We start from the raw sequence: 18377 nt of genomic DNA, 5'->3' as shown, positions 1-18377 counted from the left end.
GAAATAGAAATTTGCATAGGACAAGAATAAGGAGGGGGTTTGGCTTCCCCAGATGTATTATCTCTTCTTATTAAGTAAAGTTTGTGGTGCTTTCATTTTCCGTTTATGTGCCTTGCTATTACTTAGTTTTTTATATGTATTTACTCTTGCCAAACTTGTAGGAACTTAATATCTTTTTGAATGTCTCCCTCTTTGCTGAGTTTAAGGTAAACTGGTCTACAAGTTCAGTTGTTCCTGGGTGCAGGTGGAAAAAGGGCACAAACGTTGCCTACCTTAGGAGATGAAACTAATAAAAAATTTCACATTTTGCTTCCTGCTCTCAATTAATAATGTTGCTCATAAAAGAAAACCTGCATTCTTAGAAGTATTGTTTTAGAATTTAGAACACAGTAGCAATGTGTGATTCCCCAAGGCAATTGCTTCCTTCTTATAGCTTCTTAAATATATGTTTCTAGGATGGTACTAAAATGAAGTAGAGAATTCACTCTAGACAAGGTATTAGATGATGTGCATGACATAATTACTATGGAAATTGCATTAACTAGAACAGTTAAGTATAAAGTTTGTTTCTTGCCTTTGGTAATTTAGGATTATTTTTTTCACTAGATTTTATGATGCTGAATTAGAAGAATTAGATTCAGTTGGGGGAAAAAGAAGAAAGACAGACAATAACTGTGCAGTTCTTTTTTAAAAAAGGCAATAGAATAATTATCCCAGTGTTGCATCATTTTCCTCTCAATGATCTCTGCTACCTTTTCTTAGTCTTGTAACATTTTTCAAAAGTCCTGGCCCTGCAAACATGGCCTGAATTTTTTAAAAATGGAAGTTCTGTGCTCCTGTGCCCAGAACATCATACAAAATCAGGAAAAACAAGTGGAATTGGAAAGAAGTGGAATGCTGGCTCTATCTTACTGATCTAGTACTGAAAACATGTCTTTTGTTTTATATTTTTTCTCAAAGCCATACTTTTTATTCTCTACCAAAATCTACCACTTTGTTTATTTGGAAAATACAACCAAGGTTTAGAGATGGTCACTCTTTTCCAGAGTACTGTAGTACCTGTGGTTTCATCTGAAGTCTCTGAAGCCCATGGTAATGGAAGTGATGTAGTGGGGTGGGAAACTGGCACTTGCATTGTATCAGTGACTCTCTGTAATGAACTTAATCTGTTATTAAGTTTCTATCAATTGGAAAATCCAGTGTATTCATTTTCATCTGTTCAATATGTAGCCAGAGGCTTTTCTGATTGTGAATTTATTGAGACTGTTGGGTGGCCTTTGTTCTGCATCTGTATTCTCATTCTTAAAATTATTGGCTTTGTCTGTTGATTGCAGGAGGGGTTGACTTTAAGGTTTGGGAACTGATAAAATCTGTTGTGCAGGAGAGAACAATATTCCTGTCCCTGCCTTTGGGGGATAATTTGAGCTCAAAGCTGTCTTGTTTCTGTTGCAGCAATCAGATCTATGGTATTTATTTTTGCTCCCTGCATCTTTCAGATGTCCTGGTAAAACCCTTCTCTGTTTAGACATCTGGCTTTGTCTCATTAACCTGATGAGTCTTGATTCCCCATTCATCCGTTTCTCCCATAAATTGTAGGTGTCTCATTTTTCTGCTTTCTCCTTCTCATGGGATGCATGGCTATCTACAAATTTCTGCTCCTTCCTTGCTAAAACCTCACCTGAAAATTCATTTAAGATAGCCCATGGTAAGCAAAGTAATAACAATCTTTGTTTTAGCTTCTCAGCTGGCAGATTTTATAACGGGCTTAAATGATTTGGAGCCCTGGGTCAGATTTGACACTGAAAAGGCAAAACTACTGTGCTGAGATGATCTCTTTCTTACAGGCAGGCAACAGGACTTGCATAAAAGAACTGGTAATTTTGTAGGGATTTTAGATCACTTGAATATTTGTTCTTGTGAATTTGAAACCTACAGCAATTAGAATAAATTCCTTTATTTCACAGAATTAAAGTTGAATTTTCCCACTCCATAAGGGCAAGATTTTACTGTGAAGATTGTGCAGCAATCTCTCTCACACACACTTGTTGAGGTAGGTCTTTTTCTCTCATAAAATTTTATAAAAACATCATTATTATCCTTGCAATCTTCAATGCATCCTGCACTTTCCCAGTTAGCTCAACTTCCACTTCTCTAATCCCTTAAGATCCTCCAAGAACAGACAGAATAGATAACTATTATTGTTGTGCTACTTCACTATTCTGCATGAAATGAATGAAGCCTTGCTACCTTCAAAGAACTTTCCTTTCCAGGGCTCAAAATATTTTGGGGGACATTTTTCTGTTTAACTCCATTTGTGCTGTGCCATATTCCTCTTAAAGCACTGCTGCATACAGGATGTCAGCTCTGCACCAGTCCTTGGTAGCATCTGCAAAAGTGCCTGTCATCCAAGTGACAATAATACATGACATGGTAGAGCTGGGAGGTAGCAGCAGGGGTTCAGCAGCCGTCTCTGCCTTCAGTTTCCTTTTTTTGTTTCTTTGTTTCCCAAAGAGCTGAGGTCCAAACAGGATGGAAATGTTGCTAGGTGGGAGAGTTGGGAATGGGAGAAAGGGAATGGGGAGAAATCAAAGGACACTGGGACTGCATGCAACAGAGAAGCTCCAGGTGATGGTGGCTAAGCCTACCTATAGGGAGAACAGATGATATAGATGACAGATACAGGCAGAAATGTGGCCATCCACCCATCCTCCTGTCACAGCTCTGAGGCTTCAGTGTCTTTGCCTCCAGTGACACTGGATGAGGAGCTTTGTACTGGAGATTTGGTGAGTTCCTGGGTGTCTTCTGGGCTGGACCCGAGGAAGCTGTTCAGCACCCACTCAGTAAATACTGTCTGCTGGGCTCTCCCCCTCCCTCAGTCCATTAGGCTCTCAGAGCTGTCTCTGCAGTGCTCCTGTTAAGACTCTAAGGGATGAAATATGCCTTGCAGGATTTTGGAACAGCAGCAGGTCTTGCTCCCTGGCTAGGGCTGATGGTGGATCAGAGACTCTGCCCAAGGACCTGACTGCACAAGTGCTGGGGAAGTGTTGACCCAAGACAAGCTCTACTCTTTTAAATTGTTGAGAAATGCAATACCAAAGCACTCGTTGTGTCTTGGGCTCCTGTTGCCACTGCTGAGTTCAAAGAAGTTGCTCAGAGAATGAAGCTCTGTAACATTGTATCTGTTCCCCTAGAGGTGAACATTTATTATTTTATTCACCTCAGGATAGATGCTAGACATAAGGGATGGTACTCCAAGATCTGTCCGTGGTCTCCAGAAGACATGATGTTTTAATGCAAGCCTTTGTGCCCAGTCAAACCTGGAAGTCTTCTTTTTTTGTTTTTACCAATGTTAAGTAATGCTCAAGGGGGATTCAAATCACATCAAGAAAATCTCTGGGGTGAATTCTTCCAGTGGTCCATCACTGGGAACTCATAAATCTATTACATAAGCAGGAAAGCCATGTGGAACAGAGGATGTTCAATGTAAGTTGTGTAGATAATCCATAAACACTGTCCTGCTGAGAAACAGAACAGGAAACACTGCTGCTTTGGCAACGAATGATCTGAGGAAAACACACCAAATTCTGTAATTAAATTACTTTTAGTGTTCCTAAATGTTATGTTTCATCTAGGCTTCCTAAACAGAATTAATTAGAAGCTAATTAAAAGAGCCTCCTGCTTTCTTTCAAAGTACCTTTCTTCTATTGACTATAGTGAGTTTATCTATTCACAAAGCACAGTGAATCACTCCCCTGTTTAAGAAAAAAATTGATTCCTGTTCTACTACTTATTGAACACCTATAACAGATGTTTAAATCTCTACAAGCTTGAGATAATTAAAATAATAAATCTATACTCATTTGACAAGAGCGTTAGCAGGAATTGAAGACATAAATAATGTACTGGAGCTGTGAGACATTATTCTGCCAAGTGTTATGATCATGTTCTTATGGAAATTTCAAGACTTATTTAGGCAATGCTCCCGTCAGATGTTGTCGTGAGTAAGACTATGCTCAGTGAAGATGCCAGTATCAGGGCTCAGGATTGTGTAACAGCAAGGAATCCTGGAAGAAATTCCTCAAGGAAGCCTGGCCTTCCACCACATGGCCAGTGTCTCAGCACTTACATGTCCTTGCCTGGATCTTCTAGGAGAATGGGCACAAATCCCTTTTGTCCTTTTCTTAGCCTTTGTTTTGCTTCAGTGAATTGTTTGTAGTAGTATGTGGGCATCTACATTTGCACTTTGTGGTACTTGGTGGCCAAGGTGTTCCTCCTGGACTGGGAAATGTCACCTTATGCCTAGCCTAGGAGCAGTGATGTGGTGAGAGGAGACCCAGTTCCCATCTCCCTTCCTTCCTTTGCAGCAACAGACTTATACCTCCTGTTTCATCAGAAGGAGCCCATGTGGTGTTCTCCAGCTCTCCAGGAGGGGTCTAGCACAGCACCAAGCTGGGGTGATGTGCAGAAGAATTCAGGAGTCACTGGGTGAAAGAAAAATATTTTGCTTATCCACTGTGGATGTGGTCTACGTGGACTTCAGCAAGGCCTTTGACACCGTCTCCCACAGCATTCTCCTGGAAAAGTTGTCAGTCCACAGCTTGGACAGGGGCATCTGTGCTGGATTAGGAACTGGCTGGAGGGCCGGGCCCAGAGAGTGGTGCTGAACGGGGCTGCCTCAAAATGGCGACCGGTCACCAGTGGTGTCCCCCAGGGATCAGTGTTGGGCCCAGTTCTTTTTATTATCTTTATAAATTATTTAGATGAGGGGATTGAGTCCATCATCAGCAAAGTTTGCTGATGACACTAAGCTGGGGGGGGAGTGTGGATCAGCTGGAAGGCAGGAGGGCTCTGCAGAGGGACCTGGACAGACTGGAGAGTTGGGCTGATTCCAATGGGATGAGGTTCAACACGGCCAAGTGCTGGGTCCTGCACTTTGGCCACAACAACCCCATGGGGAGCTCCAGGCTGGGCACAGAGTGGCAGAAAGGGACCTGGGAGTCTGGATTGCCAGGAAGCTGAAGAGGAGCCAGCAGTGTGCCCAGGTGGCCAAGAAGGCCAATGGCATCCTGGCCTGGATCAGGAACAGCGTGGCCAGCAGGTCCAGGGAAGGGATTCTGCCCCTGTACTCAGCCCTGGTGAGACCACAGCTTGAGTCCTGGGTCCAGTTCTGGGCCCCTCAAGTCAGGAAGGAGATTGAGGTGCTGGAGCAGGTCCAGAGAAGGGCAAGGAGGCTGTGAAGGGATCCAGGACAAGTCCTGTGAGGAAGGGCTGAGGGAGCTGGGGGTGTTGAGGCTGGAGAAGAGGAGGCTCAGGGGAGACCTCATCACTCTCTACAACTCCCTGAAAGGAGGTTGGAGCCAGGGGGGGGTTGGTCTCTTTTCCCAGGCAACTCTCAGCAAGACAAGAGGGCACAAGAGGTCTCAAGTTGTGCCAGGGGAGGTTTAGGTTGGACATTAGGAAAAAATTCTTTACGGAGAGGGTGATCAGACATTGGAATGGGCTGCCCAGGGAAGTAGTGGATTCTCTGTCCCTGGAGATACTTAAAAAGAGACTGGATGTGGCACTCAGTGCCATGGGCTGGGAACTGCAGTGGTAGTGGATCAAGGGTTGGACTTGATGATCTCAGAGGTCCCTTCCAACCCAGCCAATTCTATGATTCTATGAAAGATGCTGAAACTTCTTGACCATGGTGGGAGTGTAGCTGTGTCTCCATGATACCCGGTGCTCTGGGAATCTCTTTCAGCTTCTGAAAGGAGCTGGATGCCAAAATCAGAAAAAAGTACCCATAGGTTAGGCATGGATAAATCATGAGGTGTAACCCTGACGTGGCCTTGCTTGGCTGGGTACTGGAGCAGGAGCACTGGAGTTGCACGTGTTTTCCCAGTGCCAGGATCAGAGAGATATTGATCACGTCCATCATTGCAGCACTTACTGAATTATTTCTCTGGGCACTGAGAATGAAAGCACAGACAAGACAGAATATTGCATGGCCAGGAAGAATGTCTAACATCTCTGTGTACATGGAGAGAAGTTGCCATGGTGGCTTCTGTCCCAGGGGCTTGAAAGTGGTTGGTTTTAATAATTTTGTGTAAAGACCATTAAGACACCAGAGTGATACAAATTATTCTCCCATCCATCCAGCCTCTGGTCAACAAGCACATCCACCAGAACTGATGAAGTCCAGGAGAGTCATCCAGGGAGAAGTGGAAAAAATGAAGAGTGATGTTCATTGAAGAGGAACCTCTAACACTCTGTTTATGAAAAGAAGGATGAAACCTAGAGGTTTTGATTCACAAAGTGTGACTCGTGTGACAGTAACTAGACAAGGAAACAAATGAAATCCAAAGCATTTTAAGAAAGACCAGTGTTTGCTTTCATCTCACCACAGTGGTTGCCTTGTGATTAGCTGTGATGTTCTCCTGTTTTCAGACTAATGACTATGCTAAACTGTGTTTTATACATAGTATCTGGCACCATGTCAACTTGTTAAGATCACTTGAAAGGGAGATCGGTAGGAAGAATGCCACAAAAGAGCTTGGAAAATAACTTTGCAAATCTCTCTGCGCTGTGTATCTTCTCCTTCAGCCTTTGTATATCCCCCCAGGAATCCTGGCTGGCAAAGGAGACACAGCACTGTTGAATGCAAGGTGGTGCCAGCCACATATTTTATGAGTGTGTCACATTTTGGGGTGTGATGTGGTCACCTCAGTGCTCCTTGGTTGGGGATGCTGAGTCCCCAGCAGCTTCTCTGTTGTCTTCTCTTTGCTGTGCTGTGGTATTTGTGCTTTCAGGTGTTCTATTTGTGCTGTGACTTTTTAATTTTGTTTTCTTCCCCTGTAGCTCTGTTAGCAAAAGGAATCTACCAGCACTTCATTCATCACTTTTTTTCCTTCCATGGCAAATGTATATAAATAAATAAACCTTTGTCAATGGAACTCTAATGGCATGTTCCTATGTGGATAATTATTAGTCCTCTGTCAGCAAAAGGTTATGAAATTTTTTCTTTTGGGAAAATGAAGTAGAGACTTTGTTCCTGGCAGGCAAATAGTGTACAGATGTTCCTCTCTGGATAATACCACTGAAGTGTTCCTTTAAGATAACCTGACATAAGTGGTTCCATTAGGCTGATTTCTGTGTCACTGAAAGACTGTTGACTGCTTTCCTAGGAGACAAAAAAAAGCCTGTTGGGCTTTTTCCTCCTGTTGGGAAAATATTAACCAGGCACGGTTCTGTCAGGAAAATACAAATAAAAAATGCTAATTTTTTTTTTTTTTCTCTTTAAATTCAGCAGAATCTCAGTTCAGAAAAGCTGTTAAACACACCCTCAAATCTATCTGTATTTACAGGGACAGATTCTTACCTGCTCATCTGTAGTCAAGCTACATAACAGGAATTGCTCAGCTAACCAGTTTCTTCAGTGCTGTGAGTACAAGTTGAGAAGTGGAAGATTTCCTGGCTGAGTGGCTCAGGTTGCTGCTAAAGCCATGGTTTAGCTGAGAGTAGCAGCACTTTCAGCTGGCTTGGCTGGATGGATTTTTTCCTGGAAACAACTGTCTTGTGTTGAATCATCCCGGGCAAGTTATCTGAGGGAAACATCACCTTCTGGAATGTCTGTGGTGGAGGAAGATAGAAAGCCAAACCTTGCCATGGTGTACACCATCCTATTTTCTGTCCCCAGCTGCAATGGGCTGGGTCCCAATGCTTAGGAGTGTCTGGAGGAAATAGCAGATGGCAGGTGCCTGTTTATTCTGTGGTGTCCCTGTGTAAGGGCTGTATTTTTGGGTGGGGGGCATTTACCTGTCTCTATAAACATGAAATTCAGCTGACTCAGTTGCTTTGTGTCCCCTCATCAGGGGAGCCAGGAGCAGAGGGGTCCAGGAGAGCATGGTTGGCCCAAGACAGTGTGTCTGGGCATGGGGTGGTGGCATTCTCAGTGCTTTTTTTTGAGCTTTGTTTTGTCCAAACTTGTAGAAATATATTTCAGAAGGTGATTTTTAAATTTTTTTTTTTAAAAATTTCTCTTGCAATCCTTTTTTACAACTGGTGGTAGAGAATAGGGAGTCTGCTTTGGGCATTTCAGATCCTTCTGCCTATTAGCTATCTAATGAAAGTGTTTGAGATTAAACGTCAACTTTAATTGCTGCATATGAGATGTATACAGGAGAAAGAGGGAGCTATGAAAATTATGGTTTTGCACCCCTCAATTACTGCTGCTCTGAGGTGTAGCCTGAGAACCAAGTGCTGTTTCTCAACTGCTTTGTGTCCAAGACAGTAAAATGGTTCTGAGATTTGATTGAGAAATGATTAGGAGTTCAGACGAGTCTAATTTGGTCTCATTCCTTCCTGTCAGTCTATCTCCTCCTTGTGAACTACCAGTGGAGTCCTGCATGCAGATGTGTGGTGGCACCTCTGGTCTCAGAATGGAGCTGAACAGCAGTGGCTGCTCTGGGGAGATCGCTGCAGAGCCAGGCTGAGCAAATGTGACATTGTTTTTTTTTTTCTGTAGGACAAAGACTTGGGTGTGACTTTGTGAAAACTGCTGTCAAAAGTGCTCTGCTGCAGCCAGGTGTCCTGGGGCTCTGCAGAGGCAGTGGCTGCCCCAGAGGAAAGTTAAAACATTCTGCTTGCTCTCTTTACCAGGGAGCAGAAGTCGTGTGAGGAAATTGGACAAATGTTCAAGCTGGGGGAGCTCACCTAAGGCAAAAGTAACTCAGCCACTGGGTGAGCAGTTCCCTGGCAAAGCAGACAAAACAAAGCCCTGTTTAAAAGCAATTGGGCCCACTGCATGGTGTCACAAAGGTGTTCTGTCTTCTAACATAATTATTTGTTAATTGGTTCTGAGAGGGGGAAGAAGCACTGCAATTGCAATGGAGATCTTTGAGCAAAAGCACCATCAGGGCTGAAGCACTCAGAATGAAGCAGGGGAGGTTTGAGCAGAGCAGGGTTCCTGAAGCTGCTGGGCATATGCACTGAAGACAATGAGATGCTTGAAAATGAAGGGGAATGGTTTGGCTTTAAAAAAGCAGCATGCCAGGGCAAATGAGAGAGGTTGATGGAGTCATGTATTGCTTTCATGTGACTACAAGGAAATAAAATCTCCAGAGGCATTGGTGCTGCAGGGGTTAAGAGACTGTTGAAGCCAATGCTTTGGAGGGCAAATACACAGCTGCTGAAAAGGAGCAGGGTGGGCTGAAGGGTGATCCTGGCTAAGAGGAAGCACGGGGACACTTGATGGGCACAGAGACTGGGAACAGCACATAGGAATTCTGGTTTGTAGACTCCTGCTCCCTCCCCAAAGCTTTGAATGAATAGAAACTTATCCAGACTTTTATGTCCTCCCCTTGTAAAAGCTGTCTTCTCCTTTTGCCTTGGTCACAAGGAATACCTGCCTGCAGTATAGAGTTTATCATAAATAATCAACAGCATAGCATCTTTACTGGATTAACCTCCCCCAAACCAGCGGTGACACATGGGAGACTGACTCGTTCCCTCCAGCTCATTTGCATTCTTATAAATTAGTAAATCCGAATCTGGAGGAGAGAGAAAAATGCCACCTAAATTCTAGGCAAGTGGGGAAATCCAAATTAAAAGACTTCCTCAGGCTGTAAGTCATTATTCTTTTGATGGGAAATGTCTATGTGTCTAAACCAGGAATTGTTCAGGCACTGAGGATGTATTTAAAGTACAGCTCTGCTGCTCTTAATATTTCTCTTCCTCTCCTAATGAGAAATCTTTGCTTACAGAGCAAGATGAGCACTCTGACTGTGTGCCCAGCCTGATACTGTCACCACCAAACTGCAGGGGTTCATCCCTCTTGCCTGTGTGTGATGATCCCCCCCGAGAGCTGGGCTCACAGGAGAGAAACTTCCCCAAAGATAATTGCAGTTCATAACTTGTTTTTGGAAGAGCCTTTTGGTAGTCACATAATTCTTTCCAGCAGTAGATGGCAGCAATTTTCTTAGTCCTAATCTGGTAAAATCTCATTACCCATTACTGTAAATTAGTGCATTTTAAAAGGTAAAGGTTTCAGTTGCCCTTTTCAGCAGCCCTTGAGAACTGTGTCAACCCTGCTGTTTTCCAGTCAGCCCAGTGCTGGGCAACAACAGAGCCCAGTGCCCAGACCTGCCCATCCTGTGCTTGCTGTCTGAAAAGCCCAGCCAGCACCAGAGATGCTGCTGGGTTGGTGGGACCAAGAGACAGCTGAGATGTCCCCTGGCCCCTCAGCCCTCAGTGGTGCCACCAGGCACCAAGCAAGAGGCAGACCAGCCTCCAGCTCCTTTGGGGTTATACTTTGGGGACAACACAAGTATGGGAAAATGTGGACCCAAATCCTCAACTTCAGCTGGGAGGGAAAGAAAATAGCTTGGCAAAGAGTGAAGTACAAAAAAACCCAAAACTATAATGAACGATTGTTTAAGCAAAGTCCTAAAGAAAAAGAAAAGAGCAGAAATTATCTGGCTGAGAAATAATCAATCTGTGTGTATTATTCTAAGCTGACTTTTCCCCCCTTGTACCTGCTGTACCTGTATTTCCAGAAGATGGTCATTAGGAGCCTCATTTTGAAATTAAATGTTCGTTATCACTATAAAGGTTTGCAAAAGGAGATAGAAAGTGTGAGAAATAAATTGAGCAGCACTGTATGAATCTAAGATATAATGGCTCCTGTTATGTGTGCATTGAAATAATGATGTTGAAATTAGGGAAGCTTCATCAACTTTCAATTAATAACTGACCTCCAGCGGACAGAGATAAAACTGATTTTAATGATTGTTTTAAATTAACATTTGGTGTAATAAATGTTTAATGCACAGAATTAACTGCAGTGCCATGTCATACTCATGGCACAAGCACTGCTTTTATTCAGCAGTTTCTCTATCCTTTCTCTTTTTCCAAGTCTACAGTATGTTGGGATTTTTAAAGTTTATAATTCATTTCAGCATGTTTGATAAGTATATCCTCTACTTCTGCTTTTGATGATGTGCCTGTTTGATTTGGCTGTGTCATGGAAAATGCAAGTGCAAGGCTAATAATCAGAGAAATTTATAATTGGGTAATTGTATTAAAACCACATTAGCTCTCATAAATTCACCCTGAAAAATTGCAGGAATTATAAACCGCAGCTTTGCAGTCACCTGTGTTCCATTTCTGATTGTGTATTAGGAACCCACCTGCTATTTCATATTTAAAAATATGCCTGTGATATAATACAGGCAGGTGAAGGAGGCTGACCTGCCAAAATCAGAAAGGGATGGAGATGGGGAATAGAAGGATCCTGGGTGTTTTCACTATTGCAATCATTGTGGATATCTGACAAATCCACCACAGGAGGTAAAACCTGTTCCTTAATCATATAAGGAAATGGGGTGTAAGAGCTGAGCTTGTGAGTACAGGTAAAAATGCCCTTGCTTGCATCTTGGTTAAGTGACTTGTTATAATATTATGGAGTCAGTTAAAGAAAACCAACCAAGGGCTGGCTGCTCTCTTCTAATGCCTCAAGGAGCTCCTCCATCACTGTTTCTGCTTTTCACTCAGTTTTTATGTTCTCCTAAGTGTACTCAAACAGCAAGAGAGCTTGCTCACTGCTGAAGCTGCTTGTCTGCTTTCAAGTGCTCCTTTTGACTGTGCCCTGCTTCCCCCACTAAAAAGGTCGTGTACACCCTGAGCAGAGCTGTTGTAGAGCCACTTTTAGGCCTACGTAGCAAACATTCTGTCTTTTCTTGTGGTAACAAACTGTTCCCAGCAGAGAAATTCAGGCAAACAAATCTTCCTGTCCACTTCCAGGGGCTTGGAGCAGGGAGGTGAGGAGGAGATGGCCCCTGGGCACAGGGTGAGGGGGCTCCTTTAGGAGGAGGTGGCTGGGAGGATGCAGAGCAGAAAGCATCTAACAGGTGGGAGGAGAGGAATGAGCACAATCCCTGAAATACCTTGTCCTGGCACTCAGACATAGCTGGGGTGAGCAGAAAGCAGCAGAGGTTGTGAGGACCAGGTTGTGGTGTCCAAGTTGTGCTTTGACTTTCACCTTCTATGTGAGAATTATATTTCTTATTTATCTGCTTGATGCTTCTGAAATGTTCTTTCCCTGAGAACATTATCAATATGGGTGTTTGAATTTTTTAATACCTAATGTGTTTAATACCTAGTATTAAACTAGGCCATTTAGTACCTAGGGTGTTTTCTCTTGGCCTGGGTTGGAGTGATTTTTGTCACTAAAACACTTCATGCTTTCAAGTGACTGCTCCATGTGAGAGTGGGCTCTGTGCTTGTCTCCTCCATGGCTGCTCAGTGAGCAGGTTCCTCTCCCTGGAGCTTTTCTGCTCCTCACTAATGCCAGCTCTTGAGTTCTTTGGTATCTGTTGGCCTGGTGCTGCTCTTTGACCTTGTGCACATGTAGATGGAGTGAAGGGTTTGTTTGTGGCTTCGTGGCAAAGGTTGTGTGGGGATCTGTGACAGCAGGGACCAGCTCCCCTGGGGTCTCTCAGTATCCAACAGGCACCAGGCTCTCACCAAGCACAGGCTGCATCTGCTGGGAGGTTGCAAGGCAATGAGTTTGCATTAGAAAAGTAAATTTGCAACATGAATTCTCCCTCTCTGACATCCCCGTATCCCTCTTGATACAGTCCCTTGAGCAAGGGCTGTCATGTACTACACGGCTGTGTGGTTCATCACAATAGGACTCTGGATCAGCTGATGCCTCCAGATACCAGCAGGAAATAAATATTAATAGCATGGGAGCCTCCCTGCTTACCATAATCCTGTCTCGGCCCTTCTTATTACTGCTCCTCTGCAGCTGGAGAAATGGATACAAAATTATCTTAAATAAGACTGGAGCTGAAAGTGAAAGGGGTCCAAAAAGGGCAGCTGAAATATTTACAGGCATAAAGGGACTTTCATTTCAAACAGTATTAGGCAAGCTAAAAGCCATTTAATTCTAAGAGCAGACTAATAAAGAAGAGTGTGACAGAAGGATGTATAATAATGAATGGCACAGAGAGGGTCAGCAGGGCTATTCCTCACTGTGTTTGCAGTATACAAAAGGGATGCTCCATGATACTTGAAGGTAATAAGCTTGAAATAGATAAAATAATTCTTCTTATGCTGTGCAAAACTTAACCTGTGGATCTCAATTCCTTGAGATCTGTGTTGTTATGAAGCATCCTGAGATACAAAACTGGTGAGGATTTGACACAGCACACTTACTAGATCTATTCAGTTAGTTTAAAAGTATCTTCATATTTTAGCTTGAAAACAGAGGAGGCTGTGTTTCAGAAGCAGAAGCAGGCAACTTCAAAAAAATCTTCTAAAACAAACTGGAGTCTATGCCAAGAACATTCAGCTTTCAAAACAGCATTGTCTTTCCCTTATGCTTGCTGACAGGTACTAAGCAGGGTAAAGGTTGATGAGGCTTGTTAAACCATGTGCTCTGAAATGACTGTGAAGGCTCAAAGGTTCTGAATTTGTAAGTTTTTATACTTTTCTCAGCATCATCTAGCCTAAGATATACAAATTTTTTTTCTCATTATCAGAGGAAACTGTGCCTTACCTAATGGAAGTGTATCTGACTTGGTATTTGGGATACAGATGCTGAAACCCTGATTCCCTAAGCAAAAAAGAACCTGCGTTTCCTCTAGTTCTGCTCACTTGATGGAGTTGCCAAAACTCAACCTTTCTCCTGTTGGAAAGGGAGCTGAGTGGAAAATCTGTGCTGAATACACATACACTGTACTAGGTGTACAGTTTTTTCCACTTTTTTTTCACTTTTATGATTGTTGTTGCACTTTGTCAATGTTGGTTTTTTTTTATTTTCTGGTACTTGCTAGAAGATTCTCATCACTGGAACAAAAGTGATGGAATTATTTAATGCATGACATTATTTATCTTTAGGTAATAGTAGAAGCAGGATAAATGACTGCAGATTTTACTTTGTTCTAAAATTGATTACATCTCTTTTACATGCTTCATATTATCTGGGGTATTTCAGTCACGCATCTGATTCAGTTATCTCATGGCACTGAGTTCTCCCTGTGACTCTGGTGCCTGAGAGAACTGGAGAGGTTTACTGCTAATGGCAGAGTAAGGATGAATTCCATATTGATGGAGAAAAGTAGGTTGAGCTACTTGACGCAGTTTGACTCCCAGAAACCCAGGGGCAGATGATCATCCAGGCTACATGAGTACTGATTCCCCTCAGTAGTTACCAAGGAAATGGCCAGACCTGCCCAGTGTATTCATTTAGACAGACAAAAAAATGTTGCTTCCTTTTGGCCTATTGGTTTGGGTGATGATTACCAGCAACGTGGAGGCATTCTGGAGAGATGGCCATTGTGAAGCAGCTCTAGCTCAGGTAACTGCACTCACTGTGTCCCATGACCATCACTGCTGGCAAAGCTGGGCTACAGGCTGCAGGTTCAAAGCCCTCTTGTAGCAGTAGCAATCCAGCAATGCCAACTGAGCTATGAATCTGGCAATTTATAAAAGTCCCTTTGATGTTTGCTAATGTTGATAGACAATTCCTCGTTGCACTGAAAAGCAGAATCTGACTGTCTTTTTATACATGGAGGATCTGATTTGTCAAGAGCCCAGCCAGTAGTTTGGGGGAAAGTGATTATTTTCTTCTGCTCAGCACATGTTGGATGGCATTTTGAATACTGTGTTCAGTTTTGGGATCTCCAATTCAAGAAACAGTTAAACTGCAGTGAGTTGAATAGAGGATCCACGGGTGGCTGGGAGCTGGAGAACTTCTCTGGAGGGCAAGGCTGAGGATGCTTGGGCTCTGCTCAGCCCCAGCAGAGGTGGCTTTGGGGAGATGCATTAGCAGCCTCTCTGTGCCTGAGGAGGCATCAAGGAGCAAAAACCAGGCTCTTCACATTGCTCTGTGGTGGAAGGATGAGAGATGATGGACATAGCTTCAAATAGTGGATATAAGGCAAGGTGTTTTTCTCTGTGAAGGAAATGAAGCTGTGCAACAAGAGCCCAGGGAATTTGTGTACTCCCTGTTCTTGGAGTTGTTGAGACCCAATGGGCTTTTGAATAAACTGGTCTGATCTCAAGGCTGACCCTGCTTTGAGGAAGGGGTTGGACTAGAGACCTCCTAAAGCCACTTCTAGCCTGAGTTATCCCAGGGTCCTAAGCAATTTCCATTCCAGCAGGATCTGCAAACCCTGAGGACTTTGTGTCACAGTGGGCAAGGGCTGTGCTCACTGGAGGGCAGAAATCTGGTCCTGTTTGGAGGATCTTGGGCATTTGAAGGTTGGTGTGAGCTGATTGCCTCTCAAAAGTCTCTGACCTCATATTTGTGTTATCACTGAAACACCATCTAGTGTGCAGGAAGGAAGGTTGTAAATCCTGACCATATGCTGCATAAACCTTATTCCTAAATCTTCTTTCTGGGGTACATCTTACATTGGGGGTCAAAACCATTAACATGTCTAGTGAAATTTTTCCCTGAAGTGTTTGGTACTAAATTATTTCCAGTCATGTACCCCCTTTGTGGCTGAGAACGTGCAAATAATGATCCAGAGATGTTTATTGTAAGCTGGCAGTTTGTTTAACTTCATCCCATTAAAACAATTAAATCTGAGCTGATGAGCACTGCTCCCTGCACAGCTTCACAGGAATGCCTGGACACTTGGTAAGGCAAAAAGCTGATTTTCTCAGGCAGGGTTTGGATGGATGCAATAAACCCAAATCCTGTCAGTCTCTGGAGATTTCTGATGCAATCACTGAAACCTGTGTGTAAACCAGTAAAGAACCTGGTCCTCCAGTTTATTTTGAGAGAGGAACTCTACTGCAATACTAGTGGAGTAAAGCTGTTGTAGAGCTAAGTTTTGGTCAGTGAGACTCCTCCAGTCCCATAGGGACCTTTGAATGAAGGCTATTGTATTTTTTGGAGCTTTTTGTAAAATTCTTATTTTGTAAGGGGGAAATAGTGCCACAGGATTTGGGAAAATAAAACAAGAACCAAATGAAGAAGAGGAAGATGAAATGCCCAATGTCCCAACCAGTCCTGCTTAGTACTGAACACAGGCAGAATACAGAAGGCAACAGAAATGACTCCAGTGTTTGCTTTATGATCAGCAAGTTTGCACAGAGGCCCAGCAGGGGAATTCAGTGCACTGGCATTTTTGGCCACTTTAATTTTCAAATGCAGCTGAACACTGAATTTTGATTATCAGTCTTACTAAATACAAAACAAATCATTCAGGGGACTTGGGTTTTCATCTAATTATTACAATCTCCTACTTGGAAACCACTTTTCACTTCCAGTTTTGAACCTTTAACTACATGTGAGTTGTGTCATGCAAAACAGCCATCCCATGGTGTTCATCTAATCCATCTGGTAGTGCAAATAGTTGAGGGGCTCAAAATAACAAGAAAGTTGTTTACCTTTCTAAATAGGATATGGAATGACTTCCTTGCCTCTTTACAGCAGCTCAAACATTTACATAAACTTGTTAAGCTGCTTAGAGAGAGGAGTGTTTGTCCAGGTAATGCTTCTTTCAGTAAGTTAAGCTTCAAGGAAAGCAGATGCTTGACTTCTCCCACATTCCATGAATCTGGAGAAAGTGCCTCTGGGAGAAATTTCAATAAATTAATGGGGAGCTCCTGATCTCTTTCCTTCTCTGCCTTTATTTTGAGTGAGATATTCCCTCTCTGGACAGATGGGTCTGTGCAACACTCATAGAGAAGTCAATTATATAAAGCTGCTCCAGGTAAATGTTATTTACAGATGGCTGAAAAATTTTGGATAATACTCATTTGCCAAGAATAACCTCCCTCTTCTGATTCTTGGCAGAATTAGAATTAGTTTTTAGTCATCATCAAGGTAAGCTGCAGATTGTGTACTCCTGTCTGTGTCTTTTTATCCATTTTTACTGCTTTTTTTCTTCGTGATTTTTAAATGATAACCCTGCAGGCGCCGTGCACATAATTGAAGTAAGCAATCTGCTTGTTTATCCCTGTTTTCCATTAATTAGCTATGTGCAATCTAAATTTCCTACTGAAAAACATCAGATCCCATGCTAAGGGGGCCAAATCTTCTTTCCCTCCCAAGGCTGAACCACCAGGGTTGGAGGAGCCATCTCCAGAGCAGGGGCACAGTAGTGTTTGGGGCCATCTCAGCTTGGCCTGAAGGGTGAGTGGGGGACAAATGAGTGGCACTGGAAGAGCCTGGAGAAGTAGCCAGAGAGGCCCCTGCCCTCAGCAGTACCTGGGGCAACCTTCGTGTCCTTTGGGTTTGCTGCAGGCTGAATGCCCTGGAAGGTGAATGCACGTCCATGGGACACTGTGGAGCTGCAGTGTTGTCCCTGGGAAGTGTGAAATGGTGCTCTGGGTCTCTTACCCCCAGCCTCAAAGCTGTGTGATGGGCTCAAAGCTGAGTTCATGTGGCTCCCCAATTCTTTTTTATAGCCACATTGCTTTGTTTCTGTTTTTTTGGTGTGGTTTTTTGTTTTGTTTTGTTTTTTGGGTTTTTTGTTTGTTTGTTTTTTGGTTTTTTTGTTTTTTTTAATGCTGATGTAGTGGCTCAGGTCTTTACTCTTATAAATAACATATATATATATATGTACTTTATAAATATATTTATATATATTTTCATATATATAACTTTTATGTATAACTCATTTATAAAGACTCAGCTCCTTACCTGGATAATTTCTTCTGACCTATGGCAGCAGTGAGGCCTAAAGGTGCTGCTGTCTCAGAAGTGGGTCTCTGCAGAGGCCACAGATTCAAAGTAGGCTTGTGATCAGCTGTCAGGTTCAGCCAAGAACTGAAGAACCTGCCAAGAGGGAACTTTCTAAGCAGAAATTGAAGTAATCTTCATGTAACAGGCAATGGCAAACTGTTTTCAGCCTGCTCACAAGTGGGCTGAGCTCTGGGTATGGTGAGTGGAGAATTTCATAAAGGAATGGGTCAGTGAAAACTGAGCTCTGATGTAAGTCCTGAGGCAATCATAAGGAATATCCTTGGAACTAGAAGAAACCAGTGCTTTTTTTTGATGTTCTGCTGCATCAAGGACACCAAGATGGATGAGTACCCCCAAGGGATTTTGAGTCCTTTGGAAGTGACAGGAGATGCTCAGTCTCTCCTTCCCAGTTTGTGCAGGAGCTGTTGAAAGCATTCTGGCAGTTGTAACTCAGTAATCTGCTCTTGGTTGTTGGATGAAGAGCCTGTAGGAAGGACTCTCACCTGTGCAGGAGTCCTGGCTACCTCCCAGCAGAGCCAGCAGGCTCGGGCACCTTGGTTTGGAAGCACTGACAGCACTGAGCCTGTGCCTCTGTGCTTTGTGAGCTTGAGGCTTACTGCTTTTTACTGAAAGGGATGAATAAGTGGTACTTGGAAGCTAATGATTTTTTTTGCCTGTATATGTATGCCATGAT

General features: G+C 43.2%; 1 long non-coding RNA gene across 1 annotated transcript in view; it reads left to right on the top strand.

The window, feature by feature from the left end:
• The window catches only part of LOC139802453 (uncharacterized), a 52658-nt gene extending 35530 nt beyond the window's left edge, over positions 1-17128 (top strand). Inside the window, exon 3 of the long non-coding RNA XR_011728626.1 lies at positions 17051-17128. This is a non-coding gene — a long non-coding RNA (uncharacterized lncRNA). The remainder of the gene's footprint in view (positions 1-17050) is intronic.
• Positions 17129-18377: the final 1249 nt, after the last annotated feature.

Source organism: Heliangelus exortis, chromosome 14, assembly GCF_036169615.1.
Source record: "Heliangelus exortis chromosome 14, bHelExo1.hap1, whole genome shotgun sequence".
NCBI lineage: Eukaryota > Metazoa > Chordata > Aves > Apodiformes > Trochilidae > Heliangelus > Heliangelus exortis.
The sequence above is the reverse complement of the archived record's forward strand: the minus strand, read 5'-3'. Positions and strand labels throughout refer to the sequence as shown.